General features: G+C 45.8%; 1 protein-coding gene across 2 annotated transcripts in view; it reads left to right on the top strand.

Annotated features, from left to right (window-relative positions):
- Positions 1-914: 914 nt before the first annotated feature.
- LOC135372736 (phospholipid scramblase 2-like) overlaps positions 915-23,701 on the top strand; it is a 164,761-nt gene continuing 141,974 nt past the window's right edge. The window contains exon 1 of one of the 2 annotated variants that reach the window (XM_064606221.1): positions 915-999. The gene's annotated coding sequence lies outside the window, so the exon portion shown is untranslated. The remainder of the gene's footprint in view (positions 1,000-23,701) is intronic. The other variant, XM_064606222.1, reaches the window with a different exon arrangement.

Below are 23,701 nucleotides of genomic sequence, written 5' to 3'. Positions count from 1 at the left end.
TCCCAGAAAACATCTAATTTATAAGTTATTTAGTGGATTTTAGCTAATTATTCGTCCAGTAGTTCCCGAGGCTGTCCTACAGGATTTTCGCCTGGCCGTATAACCCACCTGCTAAAACGGCAGCTATTTTACTCTTCTAGAGTTTTTAATAGCAATCCTGTAATAAACACCCCCCCCCCCCCCCACACACACACACTGTATGTGAAATCAAAAGGAGTCCTTTCGAGAAACGTCGCGCAAAATTCTTGTTTAAGCATTGCAACTTCTTGTACGTTTCAGCAGACATCTGCAGTACAGGCACGGTAGATATACCAAATGAAAGAGCATTAAAATCTGAGTAAATTGATAACAAGTATAGCAACGTTGGACATCTAGAGCCTGAGAAATGACGCGTCCAATTTGGAAGACGACTGCGCGCCAGAGCATGGTCCCAATTCTTAATAGCACTAAGCGTCGGATTTGCGCGCCAAAGTTTGCGCTTCGACAGCTGCCCCCCCCCCCCCCCCCCCCCTTAGGTGTACACTTAAATAGACACAGAAGTTCGCGTGAGTATTTTTAAAACGCGGGAGGCATATGCTCGGCAAAAGTGAAACACTCGAATTCGGGGCCGGATTTGCTCTACTATTTGTACAAAAACTAGAAATAATCGGTTTTAGCTCTGTTTATCGTTACATACAATGACCTTGTACATAAAAATATTCGCAAACCAGGAGGTCGATGAGACCTCCTGCCTGATCTAACGTGAAACCGGCCAAAAGTAGTCCATTATGTAAAAGTAGATCGGAATGGAATCTGTAGTGATTATATATCGAACGAACTGCGCTTGCCCGAACAAGAGCGTACGAACCTTTGTACCAAATGCTGCCCTACTTCTATCGACAAAGGAGGAATCATATCAGCCTTGCAGGAAGGGGAAAAAGAAGACGCTGTTGAATGTCACGGTTGCTGCCACCACACCTTCGAGACGTCTTCCAAGAAATACAGTCATAACTGCATCAGGTGAGTTGGTTCTAATGGTTGGTACACTTACGACGTATTTGTACGCTCATATTGTGGTGATGATCACGTACACGTTCCTCGCAATCCATTTTTTTGAATAATTCTCCCGAGGTGTTCGAAATGGGAGGGTTATGCTTTCTTTTTTTTACACTGCGTTTTGCCGTGCACCGCCTACAAGTTTGAGCAGAAAATAAGACATCGTGCTGAATGATTTCTGGTAAAAATGCACTTGCGGAGCTTACATTCTATAAACAAATCGCGACAGCACACTGGCTAATATGAAGGCGCTCGTTCGGTGTTTCCCGTACGATACGTACTGAAGGGGAACAACGGTGGGGTAACTTTGGCGACAATCCTCCGTGGCACATGCCCAATGAAGGCTGTTGAAGGATGCTCGCATGTTTTCTGCGGCGGCTAGTCAACAACACCCCCTAGATAGCAGAAGGCCTCCGTGAGCTTTTCCTTTGTTCGCGCAGGCCTCACTGTGTGATGTAGGCCTGTCTGCTATCTAGGAGGTGTTGACCCAAGTTCTAGAGCAAGAGGGAGTGCCGGTCTCCCTTCCCTGGATGCCGGCGCTCCAGAGGAGGCTGAGTTGGCCCAGGAGGCATACTAAATCCCCCCCCCCCACTCCTTCCTGCTGTCCACATCTGCACGCCACTCATAGCCACAGTTGCTTCGCGGCGCTAACACCCAATAAACAAAAGAGGAGGCTGACTGCCCTCCACAACTAACGCAGTGGCGTGGTTACATTCCCATCTCGATAGGCCTTCCCGCACCGACATCGAAGCCTCACAACGCCCAGTTGCATGCCGAGGTTTCTTTTCTTCTTTTTTTTTATAACAAAGACGGTTAAGGGCATCAGGGCTGTTTACTATATACTAATTAAAAACGAGACTTTCGTGCAGCAGGCTGCACTTCTTCAGGTTTCAGGGCCTAGCTGCTACAAGTGGTGAAGGTTATATAAAAAAACAAGTCACATGTACAAGAGTTCAGAGAGGTCAAGGTTAAGCGCTAAGAGAAATACAAACAAAGGCAATACAAATATGAACAACAACAAAACGCAATCAATAGGAGGTGGCTGGACAACGTCGGACAGACATACAAATGGGTCGGAGGTGCACCTGAAGGAAACCAATCCACATCACATGAAAAGAGGCACAGCCTCCAGTTGACAAAAATAGCTCCTCAATTGAATAATGGCAGTAGAAGAAAAGTCATTTGAAAGTGGGAATATAATTCCAGCTAATTTCGCTGCTGGTTTTCGTGCAGTGTAGTGTGTGGAAGGACGGATTGAAGCCTCGAAATAAGCAGATCAAAATTCACGTTGCAGGATAAACTGCTGAAAATAAACTATTCGTGATCATGCAAACTGCTCAAATACAGAATCGCTTTATTTCTGTGTTCTGATTGGACAGCCAGCCGGTGTGACGTCACCGTTGAATTTCCCTGGAGTGTTGGGGCTGGGAGGGTTCACATCCGCGGCAGAATATAGTTCATGTGGCCTCATGAACGACGTCTGACACACGGTCGTAAATACAACACTGATTACTGCATGTTTATCGCCACTATAGCGCCCTCGCGTGCTCTTGCGCCTTGGTCTCCCTCCGGCATGACAGTATGCAACCGTCAGACAGCAAATATGGCGACTCCGGTGACATAATTTCCACAATTTTACACGCAGTAACTCTTTTCAGCGGTTTTCTGGTGTTTGCAAATAATGCTCGCTACTTCTCTCTAAGCAACAACGAAAGAGAAAGATATTTCATAACGAATAAGGATATCTAAACAGAGAGAACTGGCCTGGACCGGTAATCCAGAAGATGTGGGTTCGGGTCCTACAGCTGGCTAACCTTCAGTGACTTTCATCTTTCAAGGATATCTAAGCCACATGTACACGTGCGTAAGTATAAACGTGAAAATTGATTATAATGGCTATATAATACTGTTTCTACTTGACAGTACTGGATGCGCAGCACTTAAGGGTGATTCATATTAGTGCGTTTACGGCTGCGCACTGCGTCTTGCGTGTTCCTTTATTCCATCCAGAAGGATGTTCCCTTGCAATGATTGGTTGCAGCGGACGGTAACACGCAAGCACAACCGTAAACGCAGCAGTGTGCCTTAAAGGCTGATTGCGTGAACATATTCCATGAACAAGCCAGCGTGGCTGAAATGTAGTAATGTTCACACTTATTGAGCAATCAAGTGAGTTATTTATTTGTGAACGGGAAAATTGAAACCGCGGATTTCGCAACCGGAAATAACGAGGTCCTCCCGATTGAAGCGGCCGTATGGTGTGCACACTCGTGTGGCATGCTACTTTTTCTGCACGAAAGCCACCGAATTTGTGAAGAGAGATTGTGGTTCGGGGCGTGGCGTCGTACGTTCCAGAGAGGGCTAACATGGTGTAACTGGCAGCATCTGTGACCGGCAATCCAAGGGTGTGGATTCGAGTCCCACTGTTGTCGTCTTCTAGCGGAGTTTCACGTGGAAAGCGGAAACGCATTCATACATCGCTTTCTGTTGCGTCCCGACTTCCTAGCAGAAGTAAGCGTTACTTGCCGCGTATGGAACACATCAGTCGTTGCCAAGTGCTGCGTTCCGAAGGTTCTGGGGCGCGTTTGTGGCATAGCCTGAAGATTGCAACATCGTAACGCCATCCGTGCTCATGCAATACCTTCATCTTCAGGCGATGCCAGCAACGCGCCCCAGTGCACTCTTAAAAATGAACTTCACCGCATAGCACGCTCATAGTCAACCGTCATCTCGAAATATATCGTTATCTGACATGATTTGTTCAAAACGGGTGGCGTACGCCTTTGCTGTGACAATTATGACCGGCATAAGTGTCACAGAAAAGGCAATTGTTAATTGGGAAGGAAGAACGACCGACAGTATATGGATAGAAAAGGGACGTCCACTGTCGCCAATTGTCTTCATGTTGTACATTAGAAAACTAGAGGGATCACTCAAAAAAGGCAGGATTGGTGTCTAACATCCCGGTTAAGAGAAATGGGTTGGAATGTATCCAAAAGTTAGCGGGTGTAATATATGCGGACGATATTCTAATTATGTCCGGAAGTAGAGCAGACAATTACAGGAGTTACTAGATATCTGCGGCACAATCAGGGGGCACTAAAATTGTAGTTCAGCAGTGAAAAATGGGCGTACATGGCGTTTCACGAGGTTCAAGAAAGACCTTTAAATATGCAAAGTAAAGCACTCGGATGAGTGTGTAAATAAGTATCTAGGCATCTAGTTGAGTACGAAGAATAACTGCCTAAGGGAACAAAAGGAAACATTGATGAAAAAGGCAAGACAACATTAAACGATAACGAAAAATAGGATGTTGTGGGCATATAGCAGGTATGAGGTCATCCGTACGGTCTGGAAAGGGGCCATGGTCCATGGTTTGACTTTTGGGAACACAGTCATGTGTACAACCCAAAAATTTTATCGTTCATGGACACACGTCGGAGGGAACAGAGCTAATCGAGGGTTAATGAGGGATATTGGATGGTCCACATTTGTAGGGAGAGAGGCGAAAAGTAAGACTCGATACGAATCTTGCCTGGGAAAATTAGACGAAAAGAGATGGGCCAGGAAGGAGCTGTCAAATATATATATATATATATGTTTATACGTCCCAAACGTCGCCACACCAGCATTGGTGGTGTGCTGGTGTGGCGACGTTTGGGACTTATAAACATATGTTCAACGTGCAGCCAAAGAGCCTATGCTATTTTTCTTCTTATATATATATATATATATACATACATGTTTAAAAAACGTAGACACAAAATAGCGGAAAATGACTAAGCGTTTATCTGCTAAATACATAACGCCGGACGAGGAAAATAAGAAGAAAAACATAAAGGCTTGGGTAAGAGGATCAGAAACTAGACACTGGGTGGGTAAGATGCAAACAAAACCGTCACTGACTACGTTTCCCAAAAATTATCCGCACAAATATGTAAGTAATGGCTCTAAACCGACAGCATATTCACTGTACTCTTTTGTGCTCATGCCCCGCCCTGCGATTCTCTACGGACAATAGTCACACGTCATTTTGACGTCACGCTCCATCAACCTGTCAAAATACGAGACGCTGATACATTACGTTACTGTATTATCGGAAAGCGACGTGAATTCGAAACATCTCTCCACTTGAAACGTATAAGATAGCCAGTTCAACCCGTAGCAGACGTCCAGAATGTTCCATTTCATGTGCGCATTATATCTCAGTGTCGTATTGCTCCGCGAGGTCACCGTTATCTTCCTACGACCGGTTCTTCCCGCGTGCCGCAGCTTGTCCCGATTCGGGACCGGTCATTGGCTATCTCTCTAGAAATGGTGACACTTTTGTGACGTGTTGCGAGCGTCACTTTCAGACGCTTGTTGAAGCATATGTCACCAGAGCTCTAACAATAAGTGTCACGAGCAAGACCACATACTCTAAGAACAGAGCTTCACCGCATAGCACGCCGGAGGCCAACCATGGTCCAGAATGATGCATTTAACACTGCTGATTAGCTGAAAACGTGAGGCGTACACCTTTTTGGGACACTTATGTAGTTACGTTAAGTGTCCAGAAGAGGCGTATCCTGCCGTTTTCAAGAAATCGACAGTGATAAATGCGTCAATCTGTACAATGATTGGCCTTCGACGTGCCATGCGATGAAGCTCTGTGTTTTTAGAGTACATGTGGTGCTGGTGAAAGGGATCGCCATTGATGTCGGCATGGTTCCCTTAGAAGTCGGGCCAGGACACAGGTTTCCCCAGGGCGTCGTTGCCCTCGTGGTCACGACATTACCTATTTGCGTAAAAGTCAAGTGTGTTGTCTCAATAATCTTTCTTGTGCATTTAGCGTGCACCCACGAGCACACAGGGGAAGGCGTACGATTGAGCCTCAGACATCTACTTTACTTTAATGCGAAAGGCCTCTCACAATCTGGCTGTATTGACTTCGGACACGTGTGAAACATGCAGCTCTCCTCACTGCAGTGTCTCCTCGTCAAGTGTTGCACTACATGGTTACTATGGGAGTTGCTATGAGCCATTGGTTTGTTGTGCCATTTGAAAAATTGTTTACATTTAGCGTTACCATGCTACCGTTCAAGTATTCAATTCGGTTCACAAGTTTGAGGATGCACAAGAGCAATGCTTTACCAACGCACATTAAACGCAAGAAGCTCCGTGCTTAGCATATTTCAATATTGGAAATCGATGTTCTTCGGCTCAAACACAGAAGAAAGGACAACACAACACACAAGCCTCAAGTTCCAATGTTTCAAGTGAGCCACTTCCGGAGGGGGATATGTTTATTGTGTGTTGTGTTGTGCTTTTTTCTGTCTTATCAGAACATCAATTCCATCGTGTAAAACAGATGGCCCTTGCGTCGTCCCGTCGTATGAATGTGTGCGTGAGAGAGAAAACATATAAGAGTGAAATGAATGTGTTTGTCCCTTCAAATGACGCACTCTTGGAAGTCATTGGGGAGGTATGCTAGCTTAGCTCATTTGGTAGAGCCCTGCACCGGTAATGGAGAAGGTGTGGGTTCGACTCCTACAGCTGGCTTTTCAGTGACTTCCTTCTTTCAAACATGCTTCAAGAACAGAGTCCAACGTACGTCAACGTCTACACCAGGCAGTGGAAGGAACTGTCCTGGAGGCCAGTCATTGGCCACGAAGCGGTAGAATTCCATGTCATTCTTGTATCATTTCACCGAGTAGAGTTTGTCACCGTTGAGTTCGTAGATGCAGCACTGACACCTGATGTATGTGCAGTGCACGCTCAGATACTACTTTTTTTCTTTTCTTTTTTTTTGTTTACAGTACGACGGTGTGGGATACAGTGCTCCTTACGTGACGGTACTTCATGCAAGATAATGGCAATGTACCCCACCAACGAGCACTGCTGCCATTCCTGTATTTTTTATTGTGCATTTAGGGTTGAGTTCAATGTACAGTAAAACCCCTCATGTCGGACACGCCTATACTCCGGAACACGACCTACTTAATAAGTAGCTTGTATCTCGGACCGCCCCTAACTCGGACGAAATGTTTTTGCACCGGGCCACCGGCGCACATCCATTGAAAGTGCATGGGGAGAAGATTCCCTATGTCGGACACCTGGCCTATCTCGGAAGTAGGACATCATTTTCTTGCTAGGTCGGACAAAATGGCCAGTGTGCCTTCCTCAATTTCCGCTCGGAAGGCCCGTTGGAGGCAAATCCTTTGACTTACACTTCCTGTATTACAAAGGAGAAGGGGCTTCTGAACCTGATTGAGGCACCATGGAACCACTTGCGTCTTCGCGTGCTTACAAACGCCATAACAATTGTCTGCAAGGTGTGTGCTTCCATTCTGGCTGTAGACTGGGTTCAGCGGATTGCCCAGCAATGCCAAAGCGAAAGCTCGTGGAACTGACGCTCGAGAGGTAGAAAGAAATTCTCAACGGGCTGTACGGAGTAGCAACATGCAGGCAAGTCGCGGAGGAATTTAGGATTTCCAGGTCAACAGTGTCCAAAATCAGTACGAGCGGAGATGAAATGTTTTGCGCTTGGGAGCAGAACTCCAGCAGCAAGAGGAAAAGTATGCTCAGGAAGACGGGCAACGAGAGCGTGAACGAAAAGGTGCTGCACTTCCTTTTCGATTGTCGATCGAAAACCACTCATGTTTCCTGCCCAATGTTGCAGGAAGCAGCGTTAGAGGTGGCAAGTGGCAAGGAGTGAAGGTACCCACGAATTTAAAGCAACAAATGTGTGGCTTGCAATGTCCCGGGAAACACACGTCATTGAATGCAAGTCACTCAGTGTAGAAGCATCTGAGATTGACACCGGGGCAGCCGAAGAATGGCTTGAAATTGTTTCGGATGTCACTCGTAGTTATGAGGCGAAAGACATCTTCAACGCAGACGAAACTACACTCTACAGATAAATTCCGAAGAAGTACCTTGTTACAAAGGGCGACAAGTGTTTGAGTGTTTTGCTGTGCTACACTGCAACAGTAGAGAAGCTGAAGCCTTTGGTGATAGGACACGCAGCGGTGTCCGAGGCCTTTCGGGCAGTGCAAGATCGAATTTGCCTGTCTATTGTTTTTTAATAGGAAGGCCCGAATGACTTCTGTCATATTCAATGCGTGGCTGGCAGATGTCAACAAGCGAATGAGATGGGAAGGCCGCCGGATTCCCATCATAGTGGACAATGCTCCAAGTCACACCACGACGAAGTGCCTGCCGAACCTGGAAGTTAGGTTCCTCCTTTCGAACTTAACAAGTGCTGTCCAGCACCATACAGCCAATTTCTACAGAATAGTATTTCCCCAGGCTCGATGACTTGATTCATGCAGAGCACTACGAATCACGGAACCACAACATCGCGTAGGCCGGAGCGTCTGCTACCGCTTCGGCGACTCCATGCGTTCTCCGGCTACGTGATGTCCGAAACGGATGGTTTGAAGGCTGTCCACGACACAACCACGATATTTTGGGGCCGCAGACACCACGGGAAGAACGAGTGGTGCAGCTCGAAATTAACTGCGCTTGTACAGCGAAAACCCCGTGCTTCGCGACAGTGTGCAGCCTGTCCGACCGTTTTCACCGCTCAGTTGGTTCAGTGGCTAACAGGTGGCGCCACAATACCGCCGCCATCGCTTGCTTTCTGCTACTGTGAATTCTGAGGTTGCACAGAAGTCACGGATATATTACTCTTGTGATCGTAATCTTATTTTCTCTGGCTGCATATATGCTTTGTTTTTGTTTTAGAAAACGGTATATAAATCATATAAAGAATAGAAGTCAACAAGAAACAGCTCGCAATGTTCGTAGCAGACGGTTTTTCCTACGAACGAATGAGGGGCTCTCTACTACCAACACAGGTCTGCAGTTGGAGCGCTCCGGCCTGTCACCGCGGCAGCGATTTTCCAAATTAATTGCACCGTGGTGAAACAACTTTGGACAGAAATATTTTGTGGGAATGCTTTTTACATACTGCTTTACAAGATGACAGCAGTTTTTGGCCATGTTAGATACCACTTTAATGCTCCTTTAAAGACATCACTGCTGGTGCTGGGATATTGACGACATCCTCTGGACATCGATTATGATCCAGATGATCTCATGGTGGATGTCTTCTGGATGTTCAATGTCGCATCCATTTTTTATCCACAAGATATCCTCATGAACGTTTTTTTGGGACCTTCATTGGACGTTTTACCTATGGTGGTATATGGCCTAAGTAATCACGAATTACGACAAGAATCTCACAATGAAGGCGGCGGAAACAAAAGAAACAAACACCGCAACTTTCAACCCTTTTACTAGGACATCACATGAGTGAATACACTCCATGACAGATTCGTTGATGTGATGTCCTGGTAAAGGGGTTGAATGCTGTTTGGTTATTTGTATTTCAGCTGCCTTCATTATTGAGTCTGCACCAACTGGTCCTGAGGATTTATGACAGGAGTGTCTGACAAAAAATCATTTATTGTTGAATGGATATCACTAGTACACATTTTGGAGTACATGTCAGTGTTCTTTCACTGCAATGGCTACCAACGCGCGCTTTTCAAATACGAGTTACCTCCTGGCAAACTAACTGTTACGAATATTTTCACAATACAATTAATGCGATGAATTCAAGTTAGTCTAAATTAGAGCTTTGCTGCAAGAACTACACTAACAGAATTAAATACCAACTTTTTTTTATGTATCGATTTCATTAAAGAATATCTCTTGAACTACACATGTGTTACGAAATAATTCTGCTAGCTGTCCCCAAACCGGACCAAAACCATAGGTGAACAGGATCTGAAGCAATGCAGGCACGGCAGGTACACGGAGCAGGCTAATCGCAGTATTACAGCATATCAGTTGACACGCGCTATACCTGAAATATTTCAGTGTTATATCACATGTTCAGCATATTCAGAGAGCATCATTTTGGTAGAATTGGGGGGCATTGTTAATTTAGTGCTGCTGTTGCTCGGTGATTTGTAAACCATGGAACAAGATTGAAAAGTGTTACTCACAATTCTGTTCTTTCAGAAAAGCCATTATCAGTAATCCGATTAACTTATTTAAATCATTTCCACACAAGTTTGCTACCAGGCACAGTAACACCTGCAGGAGTTATGTGGTGGATGAAACAATGGATAATACAAATATGTTACAGTATCATAGTACAGCCCCTTGAACTGACTCAGTCAAAGGTAACAGTATCATAGTATGCTGAGTAGATTCTACAGAAGAGTATTTCTCCAGTCATGATGATTAGAGTATCACATTCTCTTGATTCATGCAGAACAGTATTAAAATAATGTCCCTTTAGAAACGATTAGAAACCTCCAGTGCTGGGTAGGACGAGGACGAAGGATAAAATCGACAAGGACAGGCACTGAACTGCAAGCAAGTGGAATGTTTTTATTTTCGAGCATGCTCAAGCCCCTCTCACCCCCAAAGGAACAATCAACGAGAGCGCGTTGCATTAAAACGTGTTCTTAACCTCTGCTCCCCCGATCTGTTGTTTCGAGTGCTGATAAATTCTTCGATTTTCTTTGTATAATCAATCGATGTTTTATTGACGCAACCATCCCCTTCTTCCCGTATACACTAGCGGCCTCGTGATAGAGAAGTTTCCCTCTTCCCTGTCCGTGAAGCAGAACTTGTGTCCCGCGATAATCTGGGGGCTGTTTCTTGCAAACTTCGCAAACTTTTATGTGATCTTTTAAAGTTGAATATTGAGAGGTCGGCCTTGAATGCTCCTGCAGCCTGATGTTAACGCATCTCTGCGTCTGCCCAATGTAATATTTCTTACAACTTAAAGGTCAGCTACGCCGATTTCCCGATGTGTTAAAACGGTTGTGATATTCAGAACGAGCACGTCCAACTGCCCCCGAAACGCACCTTCGTTTCTCAATTTTGTCTTCCTATTACAGAAATTAATTCATCAAAGAAACCAAAACAAGGCATGGGCGCCGCCATCTTTGTGACGTAGATGGGACAAATCTGCTCCATCTACGTAGATAGGGAATCGTGCTTCTGATTGAATGAAAGCTGAGGCTTTTTCCGACTTCTCTGGCGGCTTCTCCCGTTTGCCACGAAATCCAGTTATGGCGGCCGTCTACGATGAGCGTTTCGTCCGAGGTAATCCCGAGAAGTATTGCACGATGGAAACAACAACTGCGAACTCACCTCAACAACATTTTCGACGTGAAATTGTGAAAATGTGCTCGAGAACTTCGCAGTTCAACCGTTCAGCTGCATTCACGTTGACCCGTTTCCTGCTTTTACTGCAATGGCAGGAATGGGAGCGATTGAGCAACAACGTGAGACTTGATGGTCGTTTGCGCATATACCTGCACAGGACAGGTCTTCAAAGAAAGAATACCGTGCACATCGTGCGATTGCAGGGCTTGTTACACGAGATACATATGTTGTGCAGCATCATAGCATGACCGCAATGAACGACGTAGGAATGTATCGTGACTATTCGAACTGCGTTCGTTCAACCATTCGTCGGTTATATGAAAGTGGTCATTAGAGTTGCCCCGCACAAAAAGTGTAGTGTGTTGTTTATCTCGTAGAGCGCAGCGCGTCATGTAGATCGGGAGCCCTTATACGTATTTTTTGCATGTTTACTTGCGGGTACGCATTGCTCTATACCACACAGGCCATATTTCATTCATAATAGTTTCGCAAATAAACACGTACGGGTCGATCTCATAGTGCTTTTGAGTTAGGCATGGTGTCTTCAAATCAGGGTATATGTATCCTGTCTGCTGGGCCGAACAGATGTTATTAAGGGTAGTGCAACATTTCCCACTTCTTGAACCATGCTAACATTGCCAGAATCAGGAACATTACACTGCGCTGTGTATTCCACACTCAGTTGTCTCGCGACGTAAACCCCAATTGTTAAATTGTGTACTGCACATGTTCAACTAGGCAGTACTTCCCATACCCGAATTTTTGTTTGAACATGTGTTTAAATTGCACAACTGCCACTCAAGTAACTTTGCCACGAAATTAGTCAGTGACAAAAGGTATATGTACTTCATCACAAATTTAATAACCTTGGTGGAAATGGTTGACGCTGTCCTCTGCCTTGTACGGTGCACTTCGTAGCAAAATACACAGAGTCGAAATATTTTCCTTGTCCACGAATGCCCTGTCAAAGCTCATATACCCTTATCAAAATGGTGAAGCCCGGGCTTGCTTGTCCAGAGAAGCAAATATGAAACTGCGGCGCTCAACGTAAATATCTGCATGCTCAGCAACTAAGGCTGGTGATGCCGAAGACCTAATATTTCTAGGTTAAAAGGAACAAAGGAGACGTAATAATGTTGTTTCAAAAGTATAACACCACAAAATTTGTGGGAGTCAGTTGTAGTATTTAGTTATGTTGGTCACCTCCTGCACCAATTTTTAATAAGGTTCAATTGCGTTGCTACCAACCAGGACCTAAGCCTGACCTATGATCTAATAATAATAATAGTATCTATCTATGACATATACCGGGTGTTTCAGTTAAATCCCCGGGCTAAATAATTCGCGAACCGGTGCACCAATCGAATAACTTTCTTTTTTACAAGTATCTGTCCAATACCGCCTACAAGATGCGCACCGCGTGAATGAGCGGGAGGCGCTCATTATTTAAATAAAAATTCAAATGAGTTTCGCAAAAAAAGATAACTTCTAAAGCAGGGCGCCGTCGGCATTAAAATGGGTACTACCCCTTCTGGGACCTTCAGTAGATACCTTTTAGAGAAAAATCTGCAACCGAAGCGGGTCATTTGTTGCAGTAATTAATTGGTTTCGGTTTACATATTTTTGTCGCGGCTGGTCGCGGTGAAGCGCAAAAGGACGCTCTTTCACTCCCATGTCCACCAATGAATTACACCAATGAATTACGTCCTTTTGCGCTTCGCCGTGACCAGCCGCGACAAAAATACGTAAACCGAAACCAATTAATTACTGCAATAAATGACCCGCTTCGGTGGCAGATTTTTCTCTAAAAGGTGTCCACTGAAGGTCCCAAAAGGAGTAGTACCCATTTTAATGCCGACGGTGCCCTGCTTTAGAAATTAGCTTTTGTCACGAAACTCATTTGAATTTTTATTTACATAATGAGCGCCTCCCGCTCGTTCACGCGGTGCGCATCTTGTAGGCGGTATTGGACAGATACTTGTAAAAAAGAAAGTTATTCGATTGGTGCACCGGTTCGCGAATTATTTAGCCCGGGGATTTAACTGAAACACCCGGTATGAACCTTCAACACTAGTTTGGTCTAGGTTTCACACCTGACTTCTGGTGAAATTCGAAGCTGCTCTGTAGAGCTGACAGGAGACTTGCAGAGTAGATAATTTTTTTATTTATATTCCCCAAAGAACATGTAAAAAACAATGTGCTGTACCAACTGCATTCAAAGAAATACAAGTACACTTTGTTTTAGCTATGTGCATGTTACCAGATTACAGGTGACCGATGACACACAATGGGCGTCAAGGGTGAGAACACAAGAATACTACCACTGCAGGCACTCTCCTGAAGTTCTAAGTCACCATTTGTCAGAAAGCAATGACCACGCACAGCCTAATGATCATATTGAGCTCCTTCCATTATTCTTTTTATTGACAGCAAGTTGGCTGCCATCCAGTTCATGAAAGTGACCTTTATCGTTGAAAGAACGGTTCAACAGTAAGCTGGTGATAGTGTCCATCAACAGAAAGAGTAGGGCCGGTTGGTACAACTCCATTTTTAGCGACAAGAATAAGGGCACACGGTTAGACACTAAATAGGAAAGCACAGGTCGCAACTTTCAACCACTTTTACTGGAATGAGCCGAACATGAAACCAAATGCAAGCCTCTCATCCGTACCCTCCCCCTCCTCTTCCATACCTGAGTGCTGCACACTACGTGAACAGCCAATCATCGACGATACCGCCCTTCAGAACACCCGTCCGGAGTTGATAAGATGTCGTTGTTTCTCTGTCAGGGTCGCCGTCGCTGCACTGACACACTTATCTTTAAAGGACAACGGAAACGAAATTTGTCCATTGCAAAAAGGGGACCGAACAAGGTGTAAATATTATGTAAAATTATGGTGCCACTAGTATTTTGCAAGTACGCTGTGCGGATGGCCATATTTCTGACGATTACGAGAGCGCTGGGCCGCCCACTCGACACGATCGCCCATGGAGCGCGCCAAGCATTGCGGGAAAATCTGAGGAGCGCGTGACGTCAAATATCTCTCGCGCTCCATGCGCGGCTGCACGGTACAAACACGGCGAATTCTGAATAACGCCTGAAGATGTTTGATTCGGAGATCTCGTGGAAGTCTGAAGACAATATATTCTATGAGAGATGGGTTCGTACATGCTTCTTCGTCTTCGTTCTTTCCCCGTAGCAGGAATTAGACGTACGCCGAAACACCAAATGAAATGAAGCGAAATGAAAGTCAGGAACTCCAACAGGAGAGCCAACGTGCGTCACTTCCGTGGTCTGCTACGGCGGCGAGGCGACGCTCACCAGGGGCTCAGAGTGCTCCACGGCCGAATTTTATATCGCGATTGTGGCGGCGTTTCAACTAATATACGCAAATCTAAGTCGAATTCCGGATTGTTTTGGTACACATCGCAATATGAAGCAAATAGCTTTGCTGCCTATTTTCGTTTCCGTCGTCCTTTAAGTTGCATTATCGTTTTTGTCTCTAACACATGCCGCACATGAACGTCGTTAGATCTGTATAAGACTTTTGTCTGATTGTACTGGGGTTGACACCGACAATAAATGACGTGGCCTGCAAGCTGAGATCCCTCTTTGTCCACCTTGTCCACAAAGACAAGACAAGGACTTTGACATCTTATCAACTCCGGACGGGTGTTCTGAAGGGCGGTATCGTCGTTTATTGGCTGTTGACGCAGTGTGCGGCGCTCCGGTATGGAAGAGGAGGAGGAGGGTAGGATGAGAAGCTTGTATTTGGTTTCATGTTCGACTCCTTCCAGTAAAAGTGGTTGAAAGTTGCGACCTGTTCTTTCCTATTCAGTGTCTAACCGTGTGTCCTTATTCTTGTCGCTAAAAATGGATAGTGTCCATGAGGGCGAGACCTGAAGAGGAGATACAAGACGGGGGCATACACACACTATGTTAAGACATTGTGTATGTCTCTTCCTATCCTTCGTCTCATGTTTTTCGCTATGGACCTTCATGATGTTTCCTTCCGGAAACTTTACATATTTTTATGTAGAATTGTGAAGGTACAGCCAGGCACTGTTAGCAAATCACAGTACTTTTCTTGAAACAAGAATCCGTAGAAGGTATACAATCATCTTCAGAATTGCACACATCTATGGGATCTGTTAATCACTTTGGAATGTCACCGACATGTCATGGAGGCCGGCACATGATTAGTGGTGTTGAACAGACAACTATTAGTCATATTTTAGGCACAAAAAGCAGTTTTGGCACCTGCATGCTGAGACAGATGTATTTCTACATGCTTTTCCATGACACAAATATATGAAGCAACAAATGTACTCTCTCCTTTATTATGGTTATAAGTCAACACTGCCAAGAATGTGGGAACACAGTCTTGTGCCACCCACACTCTTCAAAATGACCTTCACACGCGACACATTGTAGGTCAACGAGACTCCAGAATGATGTCCCTCTAGAATGATGTCCTCCTCCCCATGGGCTGAAAACATTTTTCTTCTACTTTGCATAAGGGGAAGTTAGTACAAGAAACGCACACATTCCTTTTTTGAGCTAATCGGTATTCAGAGCTTTACCATACTGTGGTGGGCCTGCAGTGCATTACGTGTACAGCACACACTGTAAAAAATTTCACCGTAGAACATGTCCCCCGTTCTAATGACAGTCTTCTCCAGTTCTTCAAACTGCCATTTCCCACAGTACTTTATGGTATGACACAGTATTTCTAAATCTTTACTGTAGTTTACTGGTTGTAGCAGAAAAAGACACCGCTGCTTCCGATCACAGGACGCAAGCCATAAATGCTATACGGCAACAGTACATGCTGCTCTCTAGCAGTTGTTCATGTTTGGACGTGGTATGGTGCATGCAGGGCAAATTCCATGGTTAAAATATCCAAACGTGAACAACTGTTATATTATATGATGTAGAATGATGTACAGTGCAGTAAAACCTCCAAAGTCAGACACCTCCCTACCTCGGACAACTCCCCATGTCGGACAAGATTTCATTGCACGGGCAGGCTCCCATTGGAACTGCATGGGGACGAAATTCTCGATGTCGGACACCTCCCTATCTCGTAAGTAGGACAGTGTTTTCCCTGCTAAGTCAGACAAAACCCTTGCCAAATTACCTCAATATCGGCCCACCTTTGCACCAAAAAGACCCAAAACGAGCCAGTGGCCTTGACTTTCGCCCCTTTTTCCCCTTATGGTGGTCTCAGCTGTTTGAGGCTTTTAACACGCACTGCTCCAAATTAATGAAAATCTGGCTGACGCTTCAGAGACAAGTCCTCGCTGCTCGAAAAGCTCCACAGGTAATGCCATTGAGTGGAATCTGAACGGAATTGAATCTACTAAAATCAGTAATAATTATCAGTGAAGAGTGGGTAGAGGTACCACTACCAGCAGGTACCACTAAGGACCATAAATTGAAGAAGGGGGACATTTCTGGCAACGCAGCTGTGATCTTTTCCATTTTTTGTTTCCCTCATATTCTGTAACTCGGACACCTCTATAAGTAGGACACACTTCGGCTGCACCGCGGGTGTCCAACATAGGAAGGTTTCACTGTATTTATGTCCCGTGTCATGTGACCAAAAACAATTAGTGCTTTTGCTCATGCTGCCCAGCACAGGCGAATTGAGCTGCATGTGAGGATAATAACATGAAACCCGAGGCGCGGAGGAAAAGGCATGACTTTACGATCTCTGTGTCAGTTGTTTCATGTTGTAATTGCGTACCAGCTCGCCAATACCTGAGAATAGGTTTGATGCATTGTACACGCCCCTTAGACATGCAGTGTGTGGTGTGTTGTGATAGTAATGCCACTGCCAATTGAAAAATAATGCTCCAGGTGGATTGTTTCGGTACAATCTTGAACTAAGCATACCAAAGGGTATGGCATCTGCGTGACAGGTTTACCTGGAAGTAAGAATGTAAATGTTAGCTGAAGCCATTGAATAATTAACATTATCAATACACTGCTGCAGATCATACCAACAATAGCACACAAGATGCTCCGATATGTTCTGCAGGAATGTCTCTGTAGTCATAATATTAGTACAGCAGCTACAAAAAGGCATAAAACAAGTTTTTGTATACATGATACCACTTGAATGCAACACAAGCTTATGCTGCATTGCCAGAACACAACAGCGGACAGATTTACCTTACTTCACCTGAGAAAAAGAATGTACTGTTGCACACATGATGCTGTTTGAATGTAATCCTGAATCGTCTCGAAAAACATAAAAGATGACCGAAACACTTCAACTGGAAGATTTCGATTTACTTTACTCAAAACTGACAAACGGTATGTGCTGTTGCACACATGAAACTGCTTGAACTGCCCTTGAGCGCTGTGGAAGAACACCTTATTTGTGACCAAAATACAACAGCTGAGCCAACATTTTAATTTATACCTTACTCAAAATACACAAGCTGTGCTGCCGTGCACATGATACGATGATACTGCTTAAATGTACTCTGAAAGCGCTGGAGTAAGAACACAAACACCTCATGCATGGTTGCTCTAAGCTAGCGAGCAACCGCAAGGGTATACCAATAAAAGAAGTCGAGCACAAGTGATGCAATGCACTTGATTCATCAGAAAATGAAATGTCTCAGTACCAGTCGTCACTGTTCCGTCAACAAAAACAGATAAACTTTGAAGGGGCGTCTGGTTGGCAGTGGTGACAGCCTTCAGCTTGAAACCCCGACGGTGATAGTTGAGACGTGGAGTGCAAGCTTTTCGGTGGTGCTAGAATGCCTGCGAAATCATTTAACAAATAAAGCAATTCCAAATCTGTACTGAGAATACACCCGCTGGGGCCTAATCTCTAAAGGATGAAGCAGTAACTGACAGATAGCGTATTTTTCTTTTCTACGTGATGGCATTTGCACCGCATGACTGACTTTTCTAACATTACGCGTCTTACCTTTATCTGCCGCCTAGTCCTGCCCATGCAATCTCCTGCTACAGATAAGGTTGGCACAGTATCCCGCACGAGACATCTTCGGCTTCTTGTGAGACAAGTTGCGCACTGCTTCCGTAACATTCGTATGAGCGAAATGAACAGATCAAATCGCGGCTTTCGAAGGTGGCACCCAGTCGGAGTTGTAACCGATCGTTGCAGTCAATAGCTTTTTCTTTCGCCTTTCGGAAAGTTGTGTGGCTTGGAACATTGGAACTGCATGCTGAAGTGTGGAAGTGTTCGTGCAGACTGGAGCAAAACGCTCACTCATTCTCGACGCGCAGCACAGAACACGAAACACACCAGGAAGTCTGTACTGGCCTAGCAAATGCTTTGCAGTCGAAGGAAGCAAAACTCACGTTCCTCGTGGGTTCAGTGAAGTCCAGAAATGTACTGGCTCCCTAATAGCAAACTGTTTATCACTTCCCCAATGTCAATCTGCGCAGCAGACGGCTCGGCAGAAGAAACTGGCCGGCTTGGCGGAAGAAACCAAGCCAAAAATCATGCCAAGCCGGACCACGGGCAGACCACGAATGTGTCGTCGACACAGGGTTTGCGGGCCACAAGATGGAATGTCAGTGAAACTAAAAATTCACTTTTTGGAAAAACCGCGAGGAGTTTGAGATAACTATTTTGCATACATAATCAGTGCTCCCTTATGAACACATCGTGTGCTACCATTTCATTCTGTAACACTCGAAAGTCGGCGTAGCTGACCTATAAAGGTATTTTATAAACGACATTCCGTTTGCACCCGATGAAACTGGTTTTTTGTTTACTGGTTTGTGTTGGTACACAAGTTCTTTTTCACGGACAGGGAAGAGGGAAACTTCTTTATCAGGAGGCTAGGTTTATACGGGGAGAAGGAGATGGTTGCGTCAGCAAAGCATCTATTGATTATACAAAGAAAATCAAAGAATTTATCAGCACTCGAAACAACAGATCGGTGGCAAAGGTTAAGAACACGTTTTGATGCAACGCGCTCTCGTTGGTTGTTCATTTGGGGGTGAGAGGGGTGTCCGCTTGAGCATGGTCGAAAATAAAAACATTCCACTTGGTTGCAGTTCAGTGGCTGTTCTTGTCGATTTTATCCTTCGTCCTCGTCCTACCCAGCACTGAGGTTTTTAGTGGTTTTTAAATTAAATATGCACCAACCAGCCCAAACACTTGCTTTGCTATATGTCCCTTTCATGGATGTGTGAGACTATCACAAAAGTACTGTAGTAAGTTATATTAAGCCATATTAGCTGGGATACAAAAGAACAAAACAATGGCAACATATGTACTGAGAATGATGCTGGGAAACCTGCCGTGCAAACCTTATTTTCCTTTTCTTGCCTTATCCAACTGTATTGTTGCGTCAAAGTGACTGTCACGGTGTAGTAGAGGGTGTTGCGTGTTGCCTTGCCAAAATCGTTCTCACCAAGCCGACAGAGTTCCTCAATCTGTATTTGAGTAGGACAACAGCCATAATATTGAGCTTCCAAATAATGAGCCTTGAAAACTGTACAAGGAGACTGTACAAGGTATTTTGCTCAAATACACAGTTCTAATATTCTTGAGTGTGAACCTTGTGGTGATATACTAGCATCACAGAAAGTATATACCTTAACTGGGTTCAAAACTATATATCAGTTGTTGCAGGACTCTTAGAGGGCAGCACAGGAACGGGGATTTGCTTCTTCTTTTGGGAAAACGTTTCATAAGACGACAGTACCTGTCTTCACACCTTCACCAGTCCCACTCGTGTGCATGCTAGTACTGACGACTTCTTTCACGTTTGTCTGTTCAGTTTCCATAAAGGATCGCACATCGTCCTTACGTGCCTTCCTCCGCATGCAGAGCAGGTTATTTTCTTCCTACTTATTCTTACATGATGTCCATGTTTCGTACAACGGAAGCATCGCGTTTGAGCTGCAAGAGTAGTTTTCTTCTCTGCTAGCGGGATGTCTGCATCGCACAGCTCCGTTATGTGTCGCGATGTGTTGCAAAATATGCAATCGTTGGTCATTTCCCGAGCAGTGGTGTGGAGAACTGACGCTGCCGGTCGTGTCTTGAATCCACCATTGTTTGAATTCTGTCGATCACCTTGCCTCTGATGTCCTCTCATCTCGTTGTCGTCATATGTACATCCATTGAACTTGAGGTACTCAATGCTTTGGATTTCAATTAGAAGAAACTTTAGAATTCGATCTAACTCCGTAGTTGCAACAATCGCTCTCTTCTAGCGGTAACTTGCTGTGCCAAGCTGCTCTTCTCAGTACGATAATATTCCATGCAGGCAACGCTGAAAGGATAGTATCTGTCAGCATTGTTGCGAAGGAGTTGCTTTCCACACCCAGTGCTTTGAGACCTCGCACGTCGAAAAAAATCCTTGTGAGTTTCAATTGGAGGCAATGTCCTCAGTTTGGTCAGGTACTGCCTTTCAATGCGACGCTTGTCTCCAAATATTTCCATCAAGATTTCAATGGCATCGTTGTAGCACACCTCCGAAGCTGAGTCCCAAGCAGACTTGTGCGTAACGCGTTACTAGTAATTGCGTTACTTGTAATCAATTACTTCTCTGAGTAATTTTTCGAGTAATCAGTTACTTTACTGTCAAAGTAATTTTTCGAGTACTCGATTACTTTTCTGAGTAATCGATTACTCAGTAATTGATTACTTTTCCGGCAGATATTAGCTTATCTTTTAGATGTTCTGCCCCAAGTCAAGCCCCTGGTGCCGTCAGCCTTTGTTGGGCTGTGTTCTACTATAGCAGGCGGAGGTCATTGTAATGACGTTCTGGAATTTCGAGGTACATCTCTCTAATCCCTTCCTACACCAGTGTGATGGTACCTGAAGATTTGGAGGTTTATAGAGTCATGGGGAAGTTTCACGCAATGCTCTTCCACAATCGGGTCAACGTCTTCCCTTTCGATAAATACAGTAGACGTACAGATCTCCTTATCCTAGGCGTTTTTGCTTTTGTTGTTGTCTCAGCTGTTCCGCTGTTGAACCTTTCTTTGTTATTTTTATTTTTTCTGAGGAACCCAAAGACTGTTATAATTTGCGTGAATGCAGAGTAACGCGTTACTTTTTTACTCGTTACTCAATTACATTTGGAGTCGAGTAAAGGTAATTAATTACTTTTCCCGCAGAAGTAACGGTAACGGTAATCAATTATTTTCTTCGAGTAACGGGCACAAGTCTGGTCCCAAGTAGTGCCACATTCGTTGGAGCGGCCACTTGAGTGGCAGGCGTCGACACTGAGGTGAGCTCTTGCAAGGCGACACGTAGGTTAGACATTTCCTTTATAGAGCTTTCTTCGTATTCTAGAGCCATTTCATATTCCACCTCTAATTCATCGTCCTTGAGATGACCTTCAAACTCAGAATTGATCTCTCAGCTCTTCAAGGTTCACGCGTAGACGTTCCAACAAGCTTTCGAGGGTCTTCCAATCATTAGGAGTGCTGCTCAGTGCAGTCTTGGCTTCTCCCACAAGCCTCGTAGCTTGTCTCCTTCGCGACGTCTTCTTCACCTTGAGACGTTCCATAGTCGATCGTAGGCTCTGTTTATCCAACAACCAGTAGATCCCTACAGACAAAGACTCCGCCCGTGAAGCGTTCCCGGGTTTGGGCACCAATTTTTTTATGTCCTGGCTTTGTCGCAGCGATGTCTTTCCCAGAGCACCAAGCCTCTTCGTCATATCACGTTCCTTTTCCGAACATCCATCATACCTTTATTCACGATGACAATGTGTCTTACATTCAAACGTTTTCCCAAAAGAAGCAAATTCCCGTTCTTGTGCTGCCCTCTAAGAGTTCTGCAACATCAGTAGTGCTAGTGGGGTTCAGTTGCAGCCGACTTTCAGGTTGCACAAATGTTACATGTGTAGAGGACGATGGTCTTCCTCTACATGAGCCCCGACCGGCGATGATGGTATGCCACGGAGAGGCGATGACGGTGGCCTATCTCCACTGAGAAGCGGGTGCTCCATGCGCGTGGCCATCCTTGTCGTTGTCCAGCGTCCGCTACAGGGGTCCCCCTGCCGTCAGATGCGTTGCGGACGCATCGCGAGAGCTGGAGTCCAGGTAACGCGCCTGGGAAAAGCTGCAGTTGAGGGCGACCATGGTATACGTGTGTGGTGCGCGACGACAAAGTTATCGTCCATCGCGCGCGCACCATCTGGCGCTTACGCCAATAAACCATTCTTTCGCCTGCCATCAACCTGTGTGGTTGTCTCCTACCTTTCCCCTTGACGCGAGAACCCACAACTGGTGACCCGGACGTGATTTCGAACGCCCTTCGCTTCACTCATGGATGATTCACCAGCCACTTCGCAAGTTAACCACATCGCAGTTCGGCTACCGCTTTTTTGGCCTGCGAACCCTTCCATCTGGTTTGTCCAAGCCCTAGTGCCAGTTCCAGCTCGCAGGTATAACAACACAGGCTACTAGATACCAGCATGTCGTCTCCTCTCTACCACCTGAGGTCGCCTCCGACGTTGCCGACATTCTGTGCGCACCGATGGGCACAACATCTTACGACACCTTAAAGGCAGCCATCATCAAACGCACTACAGCCTTCGAACGTCGGCGTTTTCAACGGCTGCTGTCAGGCGAGGACCTCGGGGACAGACGACCGTCCCAATTCCTGCCCCACTTGCAGGGCCTCCTCGGCGATCGGGCCAGCCACCTTTGACGAATCTTTTCTGAAGGAACTTTTCCTCCAGCGTCTGCCTTCGGCGGTTCAAATGATCTTGGCCACCGCTTCGACCCTCTCCCTCAGTGAGTTGGCCCTGCACGCGGACAAAATTATGGAGGTCGCCCAACCCTCCGTTTGCGCCCTCACTCCACCGGCAAGTCATGGGCTCTCTCCGCCGCCTAGGAACGCGTGCTCTACATTCCCGGAGCAACTTGAGCAACCTCAATCCGACTTGGACTTGCTAAGGGCCGACATCCAGAGTCTGAGCAGTCTCGTGGCATCCATCAGCCCCCATGATCATTCCTCTGGGCCACGCGCGCAATTTCACCGCCGAACACGCTCGCCTCGCGCTAACCGCAGGCGCAGAAGGTCGCCGCCGCCAGCATTCCAGAGTCAACCGAACCCATCCCCGTTCTGCTGGTACCACTGGTCTTTCGGCGCCCAGGTCCGCAATTGCACGCCCCCTTGCTCTTGGCCGGGAAATGCCCCCGGGGAGCGCTAGAGGCGGCGAGCGCCCCCCACTCACCGCGACGACCAGGCCGTCTTTTCTTCGTGCTCGACCGGACGTCCCAGCGCCGTTTCCTCGTAGACACTGGGGCCGAAATTAGCATCATTTCAGCTACGCGGTCAGACAAGCTACGGAGCCCCATTTACCACCTAACTGCCGTTAACAATACGGGCATACCAGTCTACGGTGAGCGGTCGCTCACTTTGAACCTCGGATTACGGCGACCTTTCCCTTGGATATTCAAGGTAGCAGCAATCGACCAAGCCATCATTGGGGCAGACCTTCTACAGCACTACGGTCTGTTGGTCGACGTTGCCCG

This window comes from Ornithodoros turicata, unplaced genomic scaffold, assembly GCF_037126465.1.
Source record: "Ornithodoros turicata isolate Travis unplaced genomic scaffold, ASM3712646v1 Chromosome169, whole genome shotgun sequence".
Taxonomy (NCBI): Eukaryota; Metazoa; Arthropoda; class Arachnida; order Ixodida; family Argasidae; genus Ornithodoros; species Ornithodoros turicata.
Note: the sequence above shows the minus strand (reverse complement) of the source record. Positions and strands in the feature narration are given on the sequence as shown.